The following is a 17,756-nucleotide window of genomic DNA, read 5'->3' as shown; positions in this document are numbered from 1 at the left end:
TTTTTTTTTTTTTTGGGGGGGGGGGGGGGGTGTTGGTGTTTGCTTGGGTTATTTTTTTATATTTCTGTATGTATCAAGCACAGGTGGATCTGCCCTACAGCTGCCCAACCGCACAACTGTGTTCCCAGAAGCTCGTCCCATCCAGGACCCTCAAGACCTGTTCAGCTACCAGTAGACAAAACATCATGGAACTCACATTGAAGTTAAATTTATGATATTCTCACATAAATCCTTTGCCTCCAACAGCTAGGGCTTTGAACAAAATTTGTGAGATTCATGATAAAAGTCACCAGGCATATAAAAATGCCACTGAGGTTAAGCAAAAGCTTGTCAAGAGGCAGGCCTGCAAAGCAAGTGTGTATTTTGGCCACAGCATGACCTCTGTCCTCTGGGCCTGTTGCCACAGCAGCCAGCTTTGCCTCCCCCCGACAGTGAAGCCCAGTGCAAGCAAAGGTGTCACAAAAGCCATGGTGGTGACCTCCACATGCATTGCACAGTGCATTGCTTCTAAGAAAACCTGGCAGAGGCGGTACAGGTGGTCCAGGTCCGGGTCCAGGTCCCTACAAAAAAGCAGAAGAGGAGAGAGGAGGAGCAGCCCTCCCTGTCCAGGGATATGTGGGTCAAACTGGTCTTGAAAACGAGCAACACTCCTACAACCTCTGTTCCATGTGTTCGTTTGGTGGCATGTACAAGTAGAATTCCTCAAAGCTGGCCACACCACAGATGACAGATGCAACTGAGAACTCTGTTCCTTCCCAGTGGCTCCCTCCAGAGTGTAGCTTTTAGCTTCCGGAACTTTAGGGGGAAGCTTTATTTGGGGGACAGTTAAGGTGTTGATAGCTTGGGGTTTTTTTCACTATCTATATGATTTCATTAGATTCTCTAAGATAGAAAACTTTAGAAATAAAGCAGCCAAATACATAAATAAAAGTAGAGAAAAAAGAAAAAGAATGATGTCACCCTCAAGCAGTTCCATCAAGGGATGACATTTTAAATCACATCATGTCTCACACCCATTTCTTAGTGCAAAATAAATCACTTGAACAGAGTGCAAGCCAATTTTTACTTTAAAAAATGTTGTGTCCTAAGGCTCTCTTCTTGAACTTCAAAAGCATACTTCATAATTACTCTACCTATCAAAGGAAACTCAATATTTCACCTCCAACCTCCCTCTGCTTGTGTTATAATTTTTAATTGTTAATAAATTATATTAATTTTAAACTGGTTATTCTCTCTTGAAATTACATCTTTCAAATGGGTATGCAAACTTATTTTAAATTAACATATTTACCTGAAAATTATATATCAGTAATTTGTTTATGACTTTTCTTGCCTCTTAATTCTTGTATTAGGATTTCAGTCTTTGGTTACCTCATTTAATTTTATTTGAAAACTGTTGTCTCAATTTAAGAGTCAAAAGCTATTTCATAGAGCTTGAGAACTCTGGCAAGCAAAAACTTTTATTTATCTGGTGTATTTATATATGTTTATTTGGAGTCATCATTATGTACTGCAAGGTCTTTTGTCATTGCAAGCTTTAGACAGATGGAAAATGTGGAGATCTTGTTTGCAATCTAAAATCTGCTCCTACAGCTGCATGCAGTCACTCCTAAAGAATACAACACATTGGTATTTTTAGCGGGGCTACATTATTTTCTTTAGACAGCAGGTGTTTTACTTAATGCACAGTCCTTGCAAATACATTCAAGAAGGTCCGGCATGGCAGGTAGGGTATTTTCTGTAGAGGAGAGCGTGCCTCTGGACAGGGAAGCAAGGTGCTGTGCATATTCAGGTGTGATCATGCAGGCATCATTCTTTGTAGATTCCAGCAGTCAGCATTTAAGAGTCCTCACTTATTTATCAAGGCTGGTCACATGCTTAAATGGATGAATAACTATTGCAAAATGGTAGAAAAATGTCAGTACATGGTTGCCAAAATGACATAAATCAGCACTCTTAAAAACTCCAGCATGCAGAAAATACCTTCATGGCAGGACCAGCCAAAATAGGTTGCAAAATCTTGTGCCTGAGAGCAACCTGTGCTGGGAAACAGGCAGGGAAGTTCACACCCAAGCAATGCTCACTGGTTTCCAAGGCTCTCAGCATGGATCTAGGCATACTGGAGCACACTGCAAAGGAAAAACACATCCATTTGGTGAACTCAACTACGTGGCTGAATGAACCATTTCCCCATTGAAAGAAAAATCTTCCCGGAGATGCCTTTGTGATTTCTGGGCAGCACACAGGAAAGAAAAGCAAAACAGAGATTGTCCCTGTTGTCAGTGTTTTGTTAAGATCAGTGCCTACAGGATGCTTTGCAGTACCAGGTGGGTACTCTTTAGTCTGCAGGGTGATTTTTTAATTAAAAAAGATAAGGACTGTCTCACCATTCTACTAAATTACATATCTACATACAATTTTATTTTTTTTTCCAAGTATCAGAAGATGACTACTTTTTTTTGCCCATGCTAGACGAACTCTGGCTATCAAATCTATGAGACAAATAGCCTGTATCTCAGCCTGCTACTCCCCAAACTTGACACATTTTGTCATCTTGCCCTCATTATTATGCATAACAGTCTTCCTGTAGGAAAGAAACCTGGATTTTGCTCTTCCTTCAGCCAAGCTCCCTGCTCACAATCAAACCCACTGAGACAATCGCCTTTCGTGAGTCCTGGTGACACCCTTCACTGGTAGATGGACTAAATCACAGGAAGATGGAAGAAGTACAAGCACACCAAAGAAGAATAGTTTCAGACCAGATTCACAGTCTTGAATAAATCTCAAAGCAGGCTCCCAAGTCCCAGCTCATCAAGATGAAAATGTAGCTCCTAATTGTCCCCATATGTTTCAAACAAAATTTTATGAATGAAAGATGGATCTTCTTCCCAGTTGCTCCCTTCTAGCACAACCCACTCAATTCCAGATTAACCCACCTCCTTCTAGTTCCATCTCCTTTGTGTGGTCGAAAACAAAGCAGGGAGCTGCACCAACAGAGACACTGTAATTCTCCTTGCCAAAGGAGCAGGCACATGAGGTAGAAGGCAACATTTGCTGGAAACTCAGATGTTGAAACACGTGTTTTTCTCCAGCAAAATGAAAGAGGAAAGAATCATGTGGAATGAGGCAGCGCAGTTCCTCTCTTTTATGTTGCAAGAGCTTCCAAAAGAGAAGCTTCTTTCAAACAAAAGTGAAGCATGGGTAGTTTTCCAAATGTTCTCGTTTATTTATGATAGTTGTCTTCATTTAATGAGCAACGTGTTTTCTCTCAAGTCTGGCATAGCCAGTGGCTGAAGCAACAGATGTACCACACTGATGATCCTGAAGAACAAAAACACATCTGACTGCAGTAGCTCTTTTGCACTCTGAGGACCAAGTGTACAAGCCTGTGGGAACTTCACAGAGACTTGAAGTCCTAATTTATTCATTGTTGATTTGTTTTTATACCTTTATACAAGGGCTTTAGTGCTACCTGATAATGTATATAGAAAATTTTAGGATATAAATTACATTTTTTCTGTATTTTAATATATCAAGCAAAAAAAATAGAAGAGGCTTTAGTCATCTATGAAATGGCATGTTGTTAGATCTTTGTGTATTGAGGCAGGCATTGGACATTTTATAGTGTACACAATTGACACACCTGGGAAAAAATGCTACACTGCTAGCTAAAATGCCTAATCTCTTCTTTAGCACATTTGCGGTTTAATTACAAAACCTACTGAACAATTAAAATTCAGGGCAGCACACTGCCGCAGTATCAGGCTTTGATGTGGGGTCAGTATTGGTCACAGTCCTGTACTCATTACGTAGGTTAATCAATTTGGTGGAGTAAATATGACAGGACTGACCAAAAATCTATGTAATTACCATCGCTCTGAGAGCACAGGCAAGCACGGCTGGTTTATGTGTTTGATACATGAGTAGTATTGTTCCTAAACAAGCAGAGATCCAGAGCTATTAGTGTAAAGCAGATTTGTTTCTTCTATGAGCAGTCCCTCTCATTGCTGCTGTCCATCTGCACGTGTGAGGTGCAGCAGGGTGTGCACCCCTGTGCCAGCACCCTCACACACACACACAGGGAAGCTGTACAAATGGGTTGGTGACAGTGACCGTCTCTGCCGCTGCAGTGTCCCCCTGGCCGGAGCTGATGATGGTCTGTGCTGAGAGGGAAAGCCCCTGCACAGACCTCGCAGCAGCAATTAAAGTAATGCACACATTGCCACTCATCTCTGAAAGACAGAGGCATCTGTGTGGCAGTGGCACTGAAATGGGCTGGGAACATATGTTTGTCACTGCCCCAGCCATCTTCACCCCCAGCCCAGCTCATGAGACCTCCTTTCAAACAGGAACTACTTAACAGAAATGGATGGCTACAGCCAGATCAAGGATTGCTTTCTCTTGCCCAGACATGGATTCTTATCAATCCCCAAATAACACAAACCCATCACAGCCTTCACACAGGTCACTATTTGTCCAGCTTGAGGCAAGTAAAAAGCAAAAATGTCAGACCCGTCTGAACTGGAGAAGAGAGATTGCTGCTGGTTTTGAGTAGGATGCACAGAGTTTGCTTCCTGCCCTGAAAGCCAGGAGTTATCAGGTTGTTCAGCCTGGGATTTTTGCAATAGTCACTGAATTTCCCCAGAAAACAGAGTGACAGCAAGAAGGTTTGAGCTGGGATTTTTGCAACAGTCACCAACCTCCCAGGGAAATTCAGTGAGAGCTGAAGAGTTTTGATCCCTCGCATGGAAGTTGATAGCAAATTAATATGCATTTCCATGGGGGCAGGAGTAGGTCTGGGTGCCACAATCCCATAAGCTCTTTTGAAAATCATAGCCTTAAATGGAAATATTCTGATATTCCAAATATGTGGGGTTAGGTAATTTTTTTCTAATTCTTAAAAATATGTTAGTCATAATTTTCTTCTGCCTTTCAATTCCTATGAGATAAAAAGAGTCTGACTTTACAAGCAGCAATATTTACCAAACTAGTTCCAGAGAAGTTTTAAACCATTTTCTACAGTATTTCCCAATTTTTTTTCCCGATCTTTTTTTTCTGTAAAATGTGTGCCATACAGGGTGTAGGACCGGGAGCACTGTCCTGGCTGGGCATTTGCCTGGGCCGACTCGTGGGTGTTTGCAATGGGTGGCACCTCAACCCTGTTGATCGCCCTGGTGGCGTCGTCCCCAGGAGCGGGCAGCCAGCCCCAGGTGACAAGCGACCAAGGGAGGGGGCTGCAGGAACACTCCGGAGGGCACACCCAGCCAGACACTGCATGGCAACAGGGCACAGCAGGGCGTTTTGCAGTGGCCTGCTGGGTTTTCATTAGGGTGCGTCAAAATATTAAAATACGGCAGTAAAGAAGAAAATGTTTTTTTAATAAACCATGGGTCATCCCTTCGTAAACCCAGTTTGACTGCTGTCGAGACAAGGTCTGTGTCTCCTTGTGCTTGTTTACTGGTGCCTATTTCAACAGCCTCTTTATAGACTCTAGGAACAACAATAACAGAAGACTTTAACTGTTGCTACAGTGCTAATGCTTACTACTAGCAAAAGGCGTTGATGAACAGATCTTTACTGCTCATTTTATGTTTGAGTCCTACTCCCTACAACACTCTGCTCTCTCATGCTCCCCACCCACTGCATTTAAACGAACAAACCACGTTTTCTTTATGTCATCTCCAGCCATCCCAAGAGCTTTGATCACCAAAGGAAACATGTCAGAGCTGGCAGTGTTCTCATTCTGGGGAAAATGTTGATATTTTGGACTTATTTTTCTTGTGCATCAGAATGACAGCAAGTATTTTCAACTGGTTTCGTTTTCCAAGGAAGAAAAGCACTCTGGTCAGGATAGCTTATTTTGCTTAGCTTTAATGTATCATTTGTAGGGCGACTTTATTTATTTTTGAAAACTACTTTATAACAGCCTCCTAAAAATATATATATAAAACAAGCCTTCAAGGAAGAAATTGCTTGGAAATAAACCACTGAAGCTGCTTGTTGTGGCAGTAATCAAAAAGGACATATTAACATCTTGCTTTTATATTTTCAAATAAAATTCACTAAAATGGCCACAAAGCCACTATACATTCTCCATTAATAAAAAAAAAAAAATAGGTATTTTGAGTGGAAAATCATTCCGAGCTATTTTTCATGGACAAACTGAAGCTGCCAGGGACAAACACAATGTCTTTTTGCTCTCTCTCACTTCCTTATTACTGAGTTTTACTGCCATCTGTTCTGTGGACTTCAGCTGGGTCACTGCAGAAATGTGAGAGCAGGCAGTGTGTTGCCCCTGAACTGAGTTAGTGGAGTACCAACACTCCATTAGGGACTATATAAATATTATCTGTAGCAGACTGGGAAGTGTCAGTCACTGGAGCCCTCCCTATCTCCCTTCGCAGCAGCAGAGCTGGTCCCACCACGACCATTTTCCTCTATCTCGAGAACCCCCACATGGCTTCCTTTTTTATTCCTGAGGCTGGGAAACGCAGGCAGTCCAAGGGCAGTGTAGTGCAGAGCCAGCAGGAGGTGCTCCTTTAGCAAGGAAATCTGTCCAACAGAATAAATCCTACGTCTGTGCTACCAAATTTCCCCTCCACTGTAGTATAAAACACATTTGGCATACTCAAAAAAGGGCTTTTGGCATAGCAGGGAAACCAGTTTGGGGTCTCCTACTGCAGAAACCTAGACAGATGCAATATTTCTCTTGTTTTTAAGTTACTGTAATCAAGCATACTGCAAAGGAGAAAAAAATAAATGAAAATATGTTGTTAGGTCCTAGTAGACTTGCAATTTCTGAATTTCTTTTACAAATGCCCATAGAGTATTCCATCTTTATCCTCCCAAGTCACTGAGAATAACACATCAAAGAGCATGTTTGCATTTCTATAATAGATAACAGCATTGACATAAGCTTCAGGGTTCATACAAACTATGAACTGAATTACCAATCGCCTGTCTCACATATTTATAAACTGTAAGTCAAGCCTGGAGAAAAAAATTCCGACCACAGGTGAAATAATTATTCCAAAGCTTTTAAAGAGTCACTTCTGAGCTGCTGAATTCTGGTGGATGTGAATTATCAGTTTGGTTTGTACGAGCCTCTGCTTGCATAGCAGGAGTCAAACAGCAACCTGGGCTCAGTTGCTCACTGCCATGGCAAGGTTGGCATGTTGGCATCATCGTTTAGACAAGAGATTTTGTAAAAGCTGCAGGTCTCTGTCTCCCCTGGCTAAGGAAGGGATTTTCTCCTGCTATGCTCTTGCCTTGCCTCCAAAGACCATGAGAGCTGGCTCTCCCACAATCTTCCAAGACACCAGAGCCAGAACAGAGCAAGCCCTGATGGCCCAGGGCTTCTGCTTACAAACCTGAAAGCATTACAGACTATGACACTCCTCCTCACACCTTAAGGAGGAAGAAGAAAATTCTCCTTATTTCTGTAAAACTCACCCAGGAAGTGCCCATTTTGGGAGAAACAGTAGTTCTCAGGTGAGGATGGATGTCAGTGGAACCCAATGTCGGGAGACAGCACGAGTCATTCATGCAGCAGCTCTCTGTACAACCACATCGAGGGGTTTGTGCTATATTGTAAGAAAGGAAGACAAAGTAAAGAGGGAAACGTTGCTAAAAATGCTTATGGTGCTGCCTCATGCAAAAATATTAGAAGAGAAATTGAAACCCCTAGGTCAATACCACTTCTGGAACTCCAGTACTGGTCTGAGCTGTCAGCTCCTCCCCAAAACTACCCAAAGCACCTCTGCTGCTGCTGTTGCTGTTCAGCATGTCCAAAAGGAGAAGTAACAGTAGGAATCAGAAGAAATAACAGCATAGGATTTGAGGTGGGATGTTCTTTCCCTGGGTACTTTGACAAAGACCGACTGGAGACTAAGTTGGACATGTTTGTCTCTTGACCTCACACAAAAAAGAGTAGACCCAATATTTTATATGAACTTCTCAGGAATATATGGTTCTGGAACATACAATAGCATGTAGGCATTTAAGACATGCAACATTAGGAGACTTTAATTATTACAGTTCTGTTTTGAAAATTCAGACCTCTCCTCTTCAGGACTTAAAAAACTATCTTGTCTGAAATTACTCAAATTTTTCATCTTAGAGACTTTATATTGCATCAGCCCTAAGTTCTTCTCCACAATACAGATAGGAACAATCCATTTCCCTGTGGATTCCCTATTGCATTATGCAAATGCTGGAAATTCACTAAATCCAGTATTATTAATGACCCTGCAACTGAAATGATTACCTGGGATTTTTTAGCCATATGACAAGAGTTTTCTTGACTGTGTTGAGCATTTGCTTATTTAAAAAACCTTTTCTGACAGACAGGAGTGATTCCAAACCAGACCAGATGTAACATACCCGAAGTTTTGCCGTGTGGTGACAAAACCAGCCTATAAAATTACTTTCTGGAGAGTCTCTTAGTTTTGTCAGCATGATTGATTCTTGTTCACTTTTTACTGCACCAGAGCTGGCGTTAGGATTTGGGGTCAGACCAGCGAAAAGGATTCTGGTGACAATAGCAGCATTCATGAGCTCTGTCAGTGCAGCATGGTTTATTTAATTCAGCAAACACTTAGCTTTGGCAGCAGAGAGAGGCACAGCAATGTAGACAGAAATATTAAGGTAGAAGCGCAGAGAAAAAAAATTTCTCCTGGTTAGACCACGTTTAGATTCAAAGGAAAGTAGAGGGGGGAAGCAAGGGAGTGGGATCTTTTTGTTTTGTTCCTGTGTTGTTATTTTTCTGAAATAGAGTCCTGTTCTTGTGCTTCAAGAAACATGAGGTGAGGATCATTCAGTGAGGAAGGCTCTGCAGCTGACAGGTTATAGGGCAGATTAAGCTCAGCTTCTTTAGCTGTGCTTCTCTTCGAACTGAAACACTCTCTCCTTTTTCTCTTTGGATACATTAGCTAAGAGGACCGATACATGGGAGTGAAGACAGCTCAGCTTTCTCAGAAACAGACGCAGCACTGAAGAGACACTCCAAAGAGCCCTAAAAAGTACTTGACTCTTGAATAGGTTAGTATTTAAAACATTGCACTGTGCAAGTGAAAAATGAAAAACTGTTCAGTAGAATATGCACCAACACTTTAAAATCGAAGTTTACAAACAAGAGACCCTTTGTTCAGTGGCACCATTTCCTTTGGTGTTAGGAGGCTTTTTTTGTTCCTTTCTGGCTCCAAATTCCCTTAAAGAAACTGAAAACAAATCTTGCTCCAAAATCTTGATGAAAAAAATACATCTAGGTTAAAACACAGAAAAACCCACACGAACTTGATGGGATGGTATACTTGACCAACTCTCCTGTCAAACAACTTCAGAGTTTGGTAGCAATGGAGAAGGGGGGAAGATCCTCATGCACATAAGGGAAATGGCCAACACAACCCCAAAATGTGGCTGATAAATAACATGCAGGTGCAGTTATTATTGAGTGCCCCTGATATTCCCAGGTGACATCATACTGTCAGGTGTCTTACTTTTTTTTTGCTCCAAATGGCTCACAGCTTTTCTGCATGCACTACTCCACAACCATCACAGCTGACAGAGCTGCTTGTGTCAGATGCTGTGAAATTTGAAGGAGCAAGGGCTCCAGGGTACAGTAGTTGTTGTGAGGCTCCTTCAGCTTTATGGAGAGCTCGTCTCACCTTTCCCAGGATAGCATCAGCACAGGCTCACCATGCACTGTAAATCATGTGTATCTAAGCTGCATTCAGCAGAGGTGGGTTTCTGAGAGGGCAGCTGGGCTGACAGAGTTGAGTGAGTAGGTTTGTGTTCTTCTAATAATTTCATTTGGTTTAAGCTTTTAAAGACTTACAAACTTAGAGAGCTGTCCCTACAGTTTTTATATAAATTAAATAAATCGGTGTTCCTGCAAAATGCCTACTGATAACGCCTTCCAGTTGTATTGGTGTGTCTGAATGGCCAGACTTACCTTTACTAAAGAGATGGTGCACCGTTTACAGAAACCCCCCTGGGCTAAGCACTATGGTTACTGGTACAGCCCAGCACAATAACTTGCACAGAAGAAAGCCTTCCATCGCTGAGGGAAAGTGCAGCCAACACACCAGCCCAGCTAGGTGTGCTCACATTGTCCCACACCTACGTGATCTAAACTCAGTCAGGGCAAGCAGGCAATAACAAATTAATGTCCTGGTTTGGCAACCTCTTGCCTTTCCAGGAAGAGATTGTTTAAACTGCTTCCAACAATCCTGCCAGAGCACAGACACTTTCTTCCTTGGCCTGATGGTAGCCCATGTCTCTCCCTGGGATTCTCCTGCCACACAACAATTTTGAAGGAAGTTCAGCCCTTGGGTCAATCTCAAGCCATGCATTTTCCACATCATCCAGGTGATGGCTGGCATTTAGACTCCTGACAGAAGGAAAGGGGCAGAGAAGTAAATTGTTAACAATTAGACACTTACTAAGTTATATTACACTAATGTCTATTATCAGAGGAACTGGATACTGGAATGGGCTACCCATGGAGGTGGTGGAGTCACTGTCCCTGGAGATGTTTAAGGAAAGACTGGATTTGGCACTTGGCGCCATGATTTAGTTGACATGGTGGTGTTCAGTCATAGGTGTGACTCGATCATTTCAGAGGTCTTTTCCAGCTTCATTGATTCTGTGGTTCTGTGGTAGGGAAGGATCTCAGGACCAGTGTGAAGACTTGCTGCTGCCATTCCCTCCTCTACCAAATAGTAAATGGGTGTTTGTGCTTTTGATGGGAGTAAGGTACAAAGGATGCTTTCCTTGCATGACAGATGACAGCCACCACAGGTAGAGACCCCTAGCCTGGTGGGAGGACACCCAGTGGGAGCTCTTGCATCTCTGCAGGGCCCCACTGAACTGACGAGCAGGCACTGGCCCAAGCACGATGGTTACAGGCGTTGCTCCACACTGAGTTATATTTAACACAGGAGCCTAAATTACACAGCAGATCAGGAGGACTCCCCTTGAAAAGGCTAACAAGGTGCCACCTGTTTCCCAGGTCAGAGCCAGGATTTTGAAAGCACATGCTTGACAAGACCCAGATCAACTGAACAAAGTAACATTAATAGGGCCCCCTCCCCTGCTTGGGCACTGGGCAAGAGGCAGCTGCCCTGGTGCCTGGCTGGAAATCAGGAGCAGCCCCAGGGAATCTTGTAGGCTTCCCAGCTGTGGGAAGAGTCCACAGGGAGGATGTGCAGCAGTAACAAGGGAGACAAAAGTGTGACCAAGGGGACAAAGATCTTCTGAGAGATGAGAATGAGCTGAAGGATATTTCATTTCCCCCGATGAGGATAATTCAAATAAGTTCAAAGATACGAACTTCCTCCAGAGCATAAGCTTCTCTGGGGCAGAAACCTGTTAATTTGGAGAGCATACCATGCGTAACAGAGGCTGTGTGGGCAGCTCCATAAACTGTGGAGTGGAGCAGGAGGGGAGACCTTCCTGCCCAAATCAGACACTCACTCAGACAACATCAAATCCACAGCCCGGGTCAGGGTGAGGATGAAGTAAATCCATCTTATTGCAGCCCTGTGCAAGAGCTTGCATAAAGCAATGTACCTGGATATCTCCAAGAGCTGCCCTGCACCCTCCCTCTGGATCCACCTCTGGAGTTTGCTTCAGCTGTTTTTTTCAAAAGATCCATAGTAGTTCCACCATTTTAATACCTACCTACAAAACCTCCTGATGCTCTGGGTTTTAGTGAACCACAAACTACCTTAAAAATGCAACATAAAATTAAAGAATTCACTGCTCATAGCTCCAAGTAGGGAATCAAGTAATTAATATACAGCTTAATCTACAGCCTCTGCTGTTCTTATACAGCTCCAGTGCTCTGGCCTGCAGCCCCTTTGCCTTAATTGCTCTCACTAAAGATAGCACTCTTCTATTGCAGAATAATCTGGTGAATCCTATGCCCATATCAGGGCTAAATGCACAGTGTTTAAGAGGAAGAGAGCTCAAAATAACAAGGCGTTTGTTTGCATTCAAGGAAAAATAGAAATTTTACTGGAATTCAAAATAATATATCTCATTCTAAATGAAATCCCATTAAAAGCTAACTTTTCTAATTATCTAATATTATTCTGGCTATGGCTAATATCTCATGGATGATCCTTTGCTAACTTATAATGGTGAGCCACAGCCTGTCTGCATGCCAAAGATACCCTCTTTAAAGAAAAACAAATACCACGGAATGCTTCTGATCTTTCTCGTGTAAGGATTTTTTTTTAATGAAACACTATTTAGATGCTTCACAGCCAGCAAACGTAAATAAATGTAATAAAAAGTACTCTTCGCTGTGAGAGAGGTCTGAAAAACTGAATTCCTCAAGGGACAGACAAAATAAACCAGGGAAAGTTTTATTTCATTATCAACATAGTAGTGGCACACATACATCAGCTGGTATCAATCTTAGTTATAGCCTGAGGCCAGCGACTGACGGCATGCTGCAAATTCAGATTCTGACTTTTCCATCACAGCATGCACTTGAGTAATTTTCTGCAGATTTTGGTTTTCCAATCTGCACTCCTTGGCTGCATCACCTTCCCTGTGCCCGAAATGACTGCCTGCAATTGGAGGTTCAGAGACTTTTTAAGCTGGAGGTTGTATCCGACCAGTTGTTTCATAGACAAAATGAATTTGCCTAATCCTTTTCTGAATCCATTCATCCTGTCAGCCTCCATAACATCTTGCAGCAAGAAACTTCATAATTTAATTACACATTGTGTAAAAAGGTGCTGAAATTAGTAAAAGTCTTTTAGCCAGGAAGAATATTATTATCTGGAGTCTCTTGTTTTGTTGAAAAGCCTTGCTACGTGGGCAAGGACTGCCGGCTCAGCTGCCGACTGGAGGCTCACCCAGACATGCAAGTTTTGCAGCTGCTCCTTGCTTCTGACCAGCACCAAGCAGCAGAGGAGGCAAGGTAGAAGCAGGAGAGAAAGCACAGCTTTCTGTGGAGATGTACAGGCCAGAGGTTGACTGATAAATCATGGTGGAACCTGGCAGATGAGCAACAAGGGCCACAATCTGAACCCTTGCTTCAACCCTCTGCAACAGCCCAGCCAGCCTCAAAGCGTCCCCCTCTCTCATTACCCTTCTTCAGTGGGGCAGGAACTGTTCCCCCCTTAGGCAGGGCTTATTTGAAGAGAGCTTGAGCACCCATGCTCTGGCTGAGCTCAGCAGGAGCCACAAGCAGTCTGGGAGACTCAGAGCAGCATCGCACCGGGAATTTTGGGACTGTAAGTGCAACCATTCACTTACAGTTTTCTCCTCTACCCCATACTGTCCTTAGTGTCATACCTCATCAGCTCTTTTTCAGCTCAGGGTCTCATCTGTAGGTCCCTGCTCCAGCACGATTATGAGTCAAGGTCTGCAGAATTTGACTGAAACCTCCTTGTGTGTGATGTTCCCTCTCCTTTGACAACTCAGCCACACCAGCAGGACTTTTGCTCACATCCCTTTACTTCCCTCAGCCTTAGAGAACTCTAAAGTGCAACTCTAAATTGAAACTCTAAATTGCAAAACAAAACTGCCTGTTTCCCCTGGACATGGACACAAGTTATCCATGAGACCCACTCAAAGGAAAATGGAGCTAAAGGTGAAATGGCCAGCCGCAACTCAGACTGATCTTGCTCTTCATCAAAAGGTGAGACTAACTGCTGTCCCTATAGGTCACGCCTCTCTGCCTTCCAGCCACCATGAAGACTTGTATTTTCAGATCATTACCAGACCTGAAACCATGAAGCTGAGAGGCTGAGATCACAAGGCCCTGAACAACACCCCAGACTCCTGCAAACTGCTCTTTCTCTGGCACTTCCCTATCAAACACTGCTGCCTTTGACTGGCATTCAGCTGTTACTGTTTAATACCTCTGTCGGGCAAATTAATGGCAGTTACTTCCATGGGAAGTGAGAAATGGTACAGTAAAATAAGACCCACCTACAAATAACTTTCTCAGCAAGAAAGAAAACTCGCCACCTCATTACTTGCCTTAAACACTTTCCCTGGGGGAGCACCGCATGTTTCACTGAGCACAGCAAGATCCTTGGTACAGCCTGGCTGCTGTTCCCCCTCCCCATCCAGCTGCGTTTCAGCGATGGACTTGGTCAGACAGAGGTCAGGGAATTTAAAAAAAAGTAAATAGGAGTCATGTACTGGGAGCACACATTCACTGCATTGCTGAACTGTCTTACTAACCCGGGAGTAGCCTCCCACACTCCCATGCCGTTAGTGCACAGCTGCTGCTGGAAAGTTGCCTGCAGAGTCTCTGTCTCCTCCCACCTCTTTCAAAGGACCTTGTCTGGAGCTACCAGGCTTCTGCTGGCAATATTTGTCAGGGAACAGAGGACTACTGTCACTTACAAACAAGCAAAGGATTACAAGATGCTTTGATTTCATTGGGAGCACAGAAAGGGAATGATCGCCATTTCAAAAGCTAGAAGGAAACACTGGTGCACAGTCAGCTCTGCATGTTCATTATGTATTTGGCAGAATATATCAATTGGTGTATGCTGAATTCCAAAACAGGTCTAGCTAGAGCCATGCCAAGTGCTATTGTAAAAGGGTGACTGCTCCACAAAGCACCTCATATACTTATGGGGCTCGAGATACTAATTTTGCACTGTACAAGCAGGTACAAACAGAAATAAACATTTTCAGCATAAGGCTTCCAACGGCGTGTCCACAAAACCCCCGGCAAAAGGCCCTCAGTGGCTTTCCCTGGTGCATCCAAGAAGTTGCAGCATGAGACACTCACCAGCACTTCTGAGTCCAAGCTAGAGGTACAGAAGCAGGACTTGGTTGGAGGGGCCTTTGCAAACCTGCCCACAGACACTGCCCAGGGTGCGGCATCCTGGCTCATGGGGATGGAGAAAATCTCATCTGTTCTGGGACACGTATAACATTTATTTATTCAGGAGCAGGACTTCCACCTCTAAGAAAGTAGGAAATGTTGACGTAAATGGGCAAAACTGCTACTCTGAAATTAAAACACATTTCTTCAGCCAGAATCTCACATTAATGTGGTGCCCCACAAAACTAGTAAAGTTTGGATTTTCAAAGGCCCCTTCGGGGATATTTTACTCTACTCCCTTTGAACATCTCTTTGGTCCTTTCAAAAATGCCAGCCTAAAAATCCCTGCTGGGGGGCAGCGTGTTGCCTTGCTCTTTTCAGGTCTTACCTTTAATACAACATTAACCTCATATTTTGCATTTTTCCAAGCGTGGCTTTCTGGGTTTGGTACTGAGTCCTGCGTCCCCTTTTATCCACATTCTGTGGATTATCTGATCTGATGAGTCATCAGAAATAATCCTGCAACGGCACTGCTCGATGTAAGAGTTAGTTTGCAAGCTACTTTGTGTCATCATTTATTTGAGTAAACCATGCCACCCGCCCTGTATTTTATCTTGCACTTTAAAAAAAAAGAAGAAAGCTGCCACTAACTGCTGACTATTTTAATCTCAAAATAAGATAACAACACATTTGTGAGATCTGAGCCACCAATGCCTTTCTCTAAACAAAAGCTCTTACAGTAAAAATGCCCTGGTAAGATTTGCCCACTCAAATCTCATAAAGCCCATGTTGTTGCAAGAGCTAAGAAAACCTAGCTCTTTCAATAGAGTAATTCTGGGCTAAGAACATTGATGGCATCCCAGAACTGGAAAGCTGGATGTGTAAATTAAAAAGCAAGAAAGCACATATAAACTCTTAATATCCTAATACCTATTACATGTGATCTCTTTCAAAGTAGCTTTAAATGAGAAGTGCAGTTACTCTTTGATATAGCTGCTAGAAACATAGCTGGGATGCCCTTTGTTATAAATTTAAAAAATGAGTCCACATTTCATAAAGGCTCATAATAAACGAGTCTTCAAAACCAGCACATATTATTCCCTTTTTGATTTTTTCTCCATTTAAAACATAAATCTGCACCAAATACAGAATAGTTCCCTTCACTCGGGAGAATCCTTTTGACCTGACTGTTGGAAAGGATCCCTTTCAGCCACCGTGACAGAAATGATCATACATGCAATGAGAAATCCCCTCCACACCACACATAAGTTCCCTCAGGGCTACCAGGAGCTGGCCTCGGCGTCATCTGGAGGCCACAGCAAGTGACCCATGCTGATAAGCAGCTGTACATAGGCCATGGAGTGTGAGCCACAGTGTCTGCAAGCCAAACCTGGACCCAAATCCAAAGGTATGTACCTGGTCACCTGTGAAAACACTGGAAAGGAACTGCACCACCAAAGGGACCATCTGCCTGGTATGACACAAGAGTGAGGGAGGACACTGGGTTTTCACCCAAAAAAATCCTGATCTGTTATTTACAGCTTTCCCTAAGGCACTCATCAGAAGAGCAGAGAGCCTCTTTAAACACAACAGTGCATTTATTCTCACAGGGTAAAAAAAGAGTCTTAGAAGTATTATCCTTGTTTTAGAGGCACAGAACAGGTCCATATTTCTAAACACATCCATACAACCTGAGGCAGCCTGGGGCTTGCTCCCCAGTGATGCTGTGCAGCAGTGGCATGTGCAGGACGCCACAGTGATAACTGCAGAGCCCGGGCTAATCACCACATCCCTGCTCTGGCCCTGCTCACCCCATGTCCTGAAGGAGGAGGATTTATTTACTTCAGAAGGAATTTGGGAATTCAGCCTATGTATTCAACTTGCACATAAATCACGGATGTTATCTAAATGGGGTGGCAAACGCAGACCCAGGGAACACGCATAACTCAGTCACGTTGCCTTGAAAAGGCACCGAAAAGGCTCGATTCGAGAAATTTTAAAACGCAACATTCTTTGTTGTGCTTTGCAGCCCTGAGGGAGCAGCGGGAGCCGGGTGACCACCCCCGCAGGGCCGGGGCGGCTAGGGTGTGCAGGGCGGCGGCGGGGCCCCAGGGGTTCCCGTTCCGCGCCCCAGCTGTGCCACCCCTGCACCGCGCAGCTCAGAAGGGAGTCCCGCTGCCCCTCAGCCGCGGGGTGCGCGCCTGGCCCGCCGGGGAGCCGCGGGACACAGCGGGGGCTGCCGCAAAAGGCGCCGGCCCCCAGCGCACCCACCCCTCGAGGGACCACCCTCGACATCGCTTCCCAGGGGGAGAAAAAACCGCAGGGGGTTTGCCTAGAAAGACTCCCTTCGAACCTCCGAACTGCCCTGTCAGGCGGCAGAAGGGGATTTTTGCCGCCGTTTGCCCGTTTCTCAGGCAATAGAGGAGTTCTGCCCCGCGGGCGCGCAGCCCTGGCCCGGCCGCGCTCGTGGACGCGCTGTCGGGCGGCTCTTCCCGGCTGATCCCGCTTGGCTCCACAGCCCGGCGGCTTTAAACAAAAGCGTTCGTCTGTTGGTTCGCTGGTTGGCTTCTATTTTTCGGTTTTTTTCTTTTCAGAAAACAACTGCAAGCCCCTTTTGCGAGAATATTTTTCCCCCCTCCCTCCCGCCGGTCCCCCTGACCACCATGTACTCCCCCTGCTCCCCCTTGCCTCCGACTGGCATGCGTCCAGGACTGAGGAATTTTTTTTCTTTCCCCTTTTCTACTATTATTTATTTAATTATTTAATTTCACTTTATTTCCACTGCGCATTTCGGCTCCAGCTCCCCAAACTCTTTGATCTCCCCGGCTGTCTCCTTACCCGGAAGAAAACCCCGGCTCTCTCAGCTGGGAGCTCAGCGCACACGTGGGCGCCCTGGCGCGCCTCCATGCTCCTGCCAAATTTAGTCACACAAAGGGCTCGGGGGGGGACTGGG

At 44.3% G+C, this 17,756-nt stretch overlaps 1 long non-coding RNA gene across 1 annotated transcript; it reads right to left on the bottom strand.

The window, feature by feature from the left end:
* Positions 1-1,428: 1,428 nt before the first annotated feature.
* LOC108447310 lies at positions 1,429-17,406 on the bottom strand. The gene is made up of 4 exons (XR_001862800.1): positions 7,453-17,406; positions 2,937-3,321; positions 1,984-2,129; positions 1,429-1,894 (listed from the first exon to the last, which is right to left on the bottom strand). It is a non-coding gene; the product is annotated as an uncharacterized LOC108447310 (long non-coding RNA).
* Positions 17,407-17,756: the final 350 nt, after the last annotated feature.

This window comes from Corvus brachyrhynchos, unplaced genomic scaffold, assembly GCF_000691975.1.
Source record: "Corvus brachyrhynchos isolate BGI_N302 unplaced genomic scaffold, ASM69197v1 scaffold175, whole genome shotgun sequence".
Taxonomy (NCBI): Eukaryota; Metazoa; Chordata; class Aves; order Passeriformes; family Corvidae; genus Corvus; species Corvus brachyrhynchos.
Note: the sequence above shows the minus strand (reverse complement) of the source record. Positions and strands in the feature narration are given on the sequence as shown.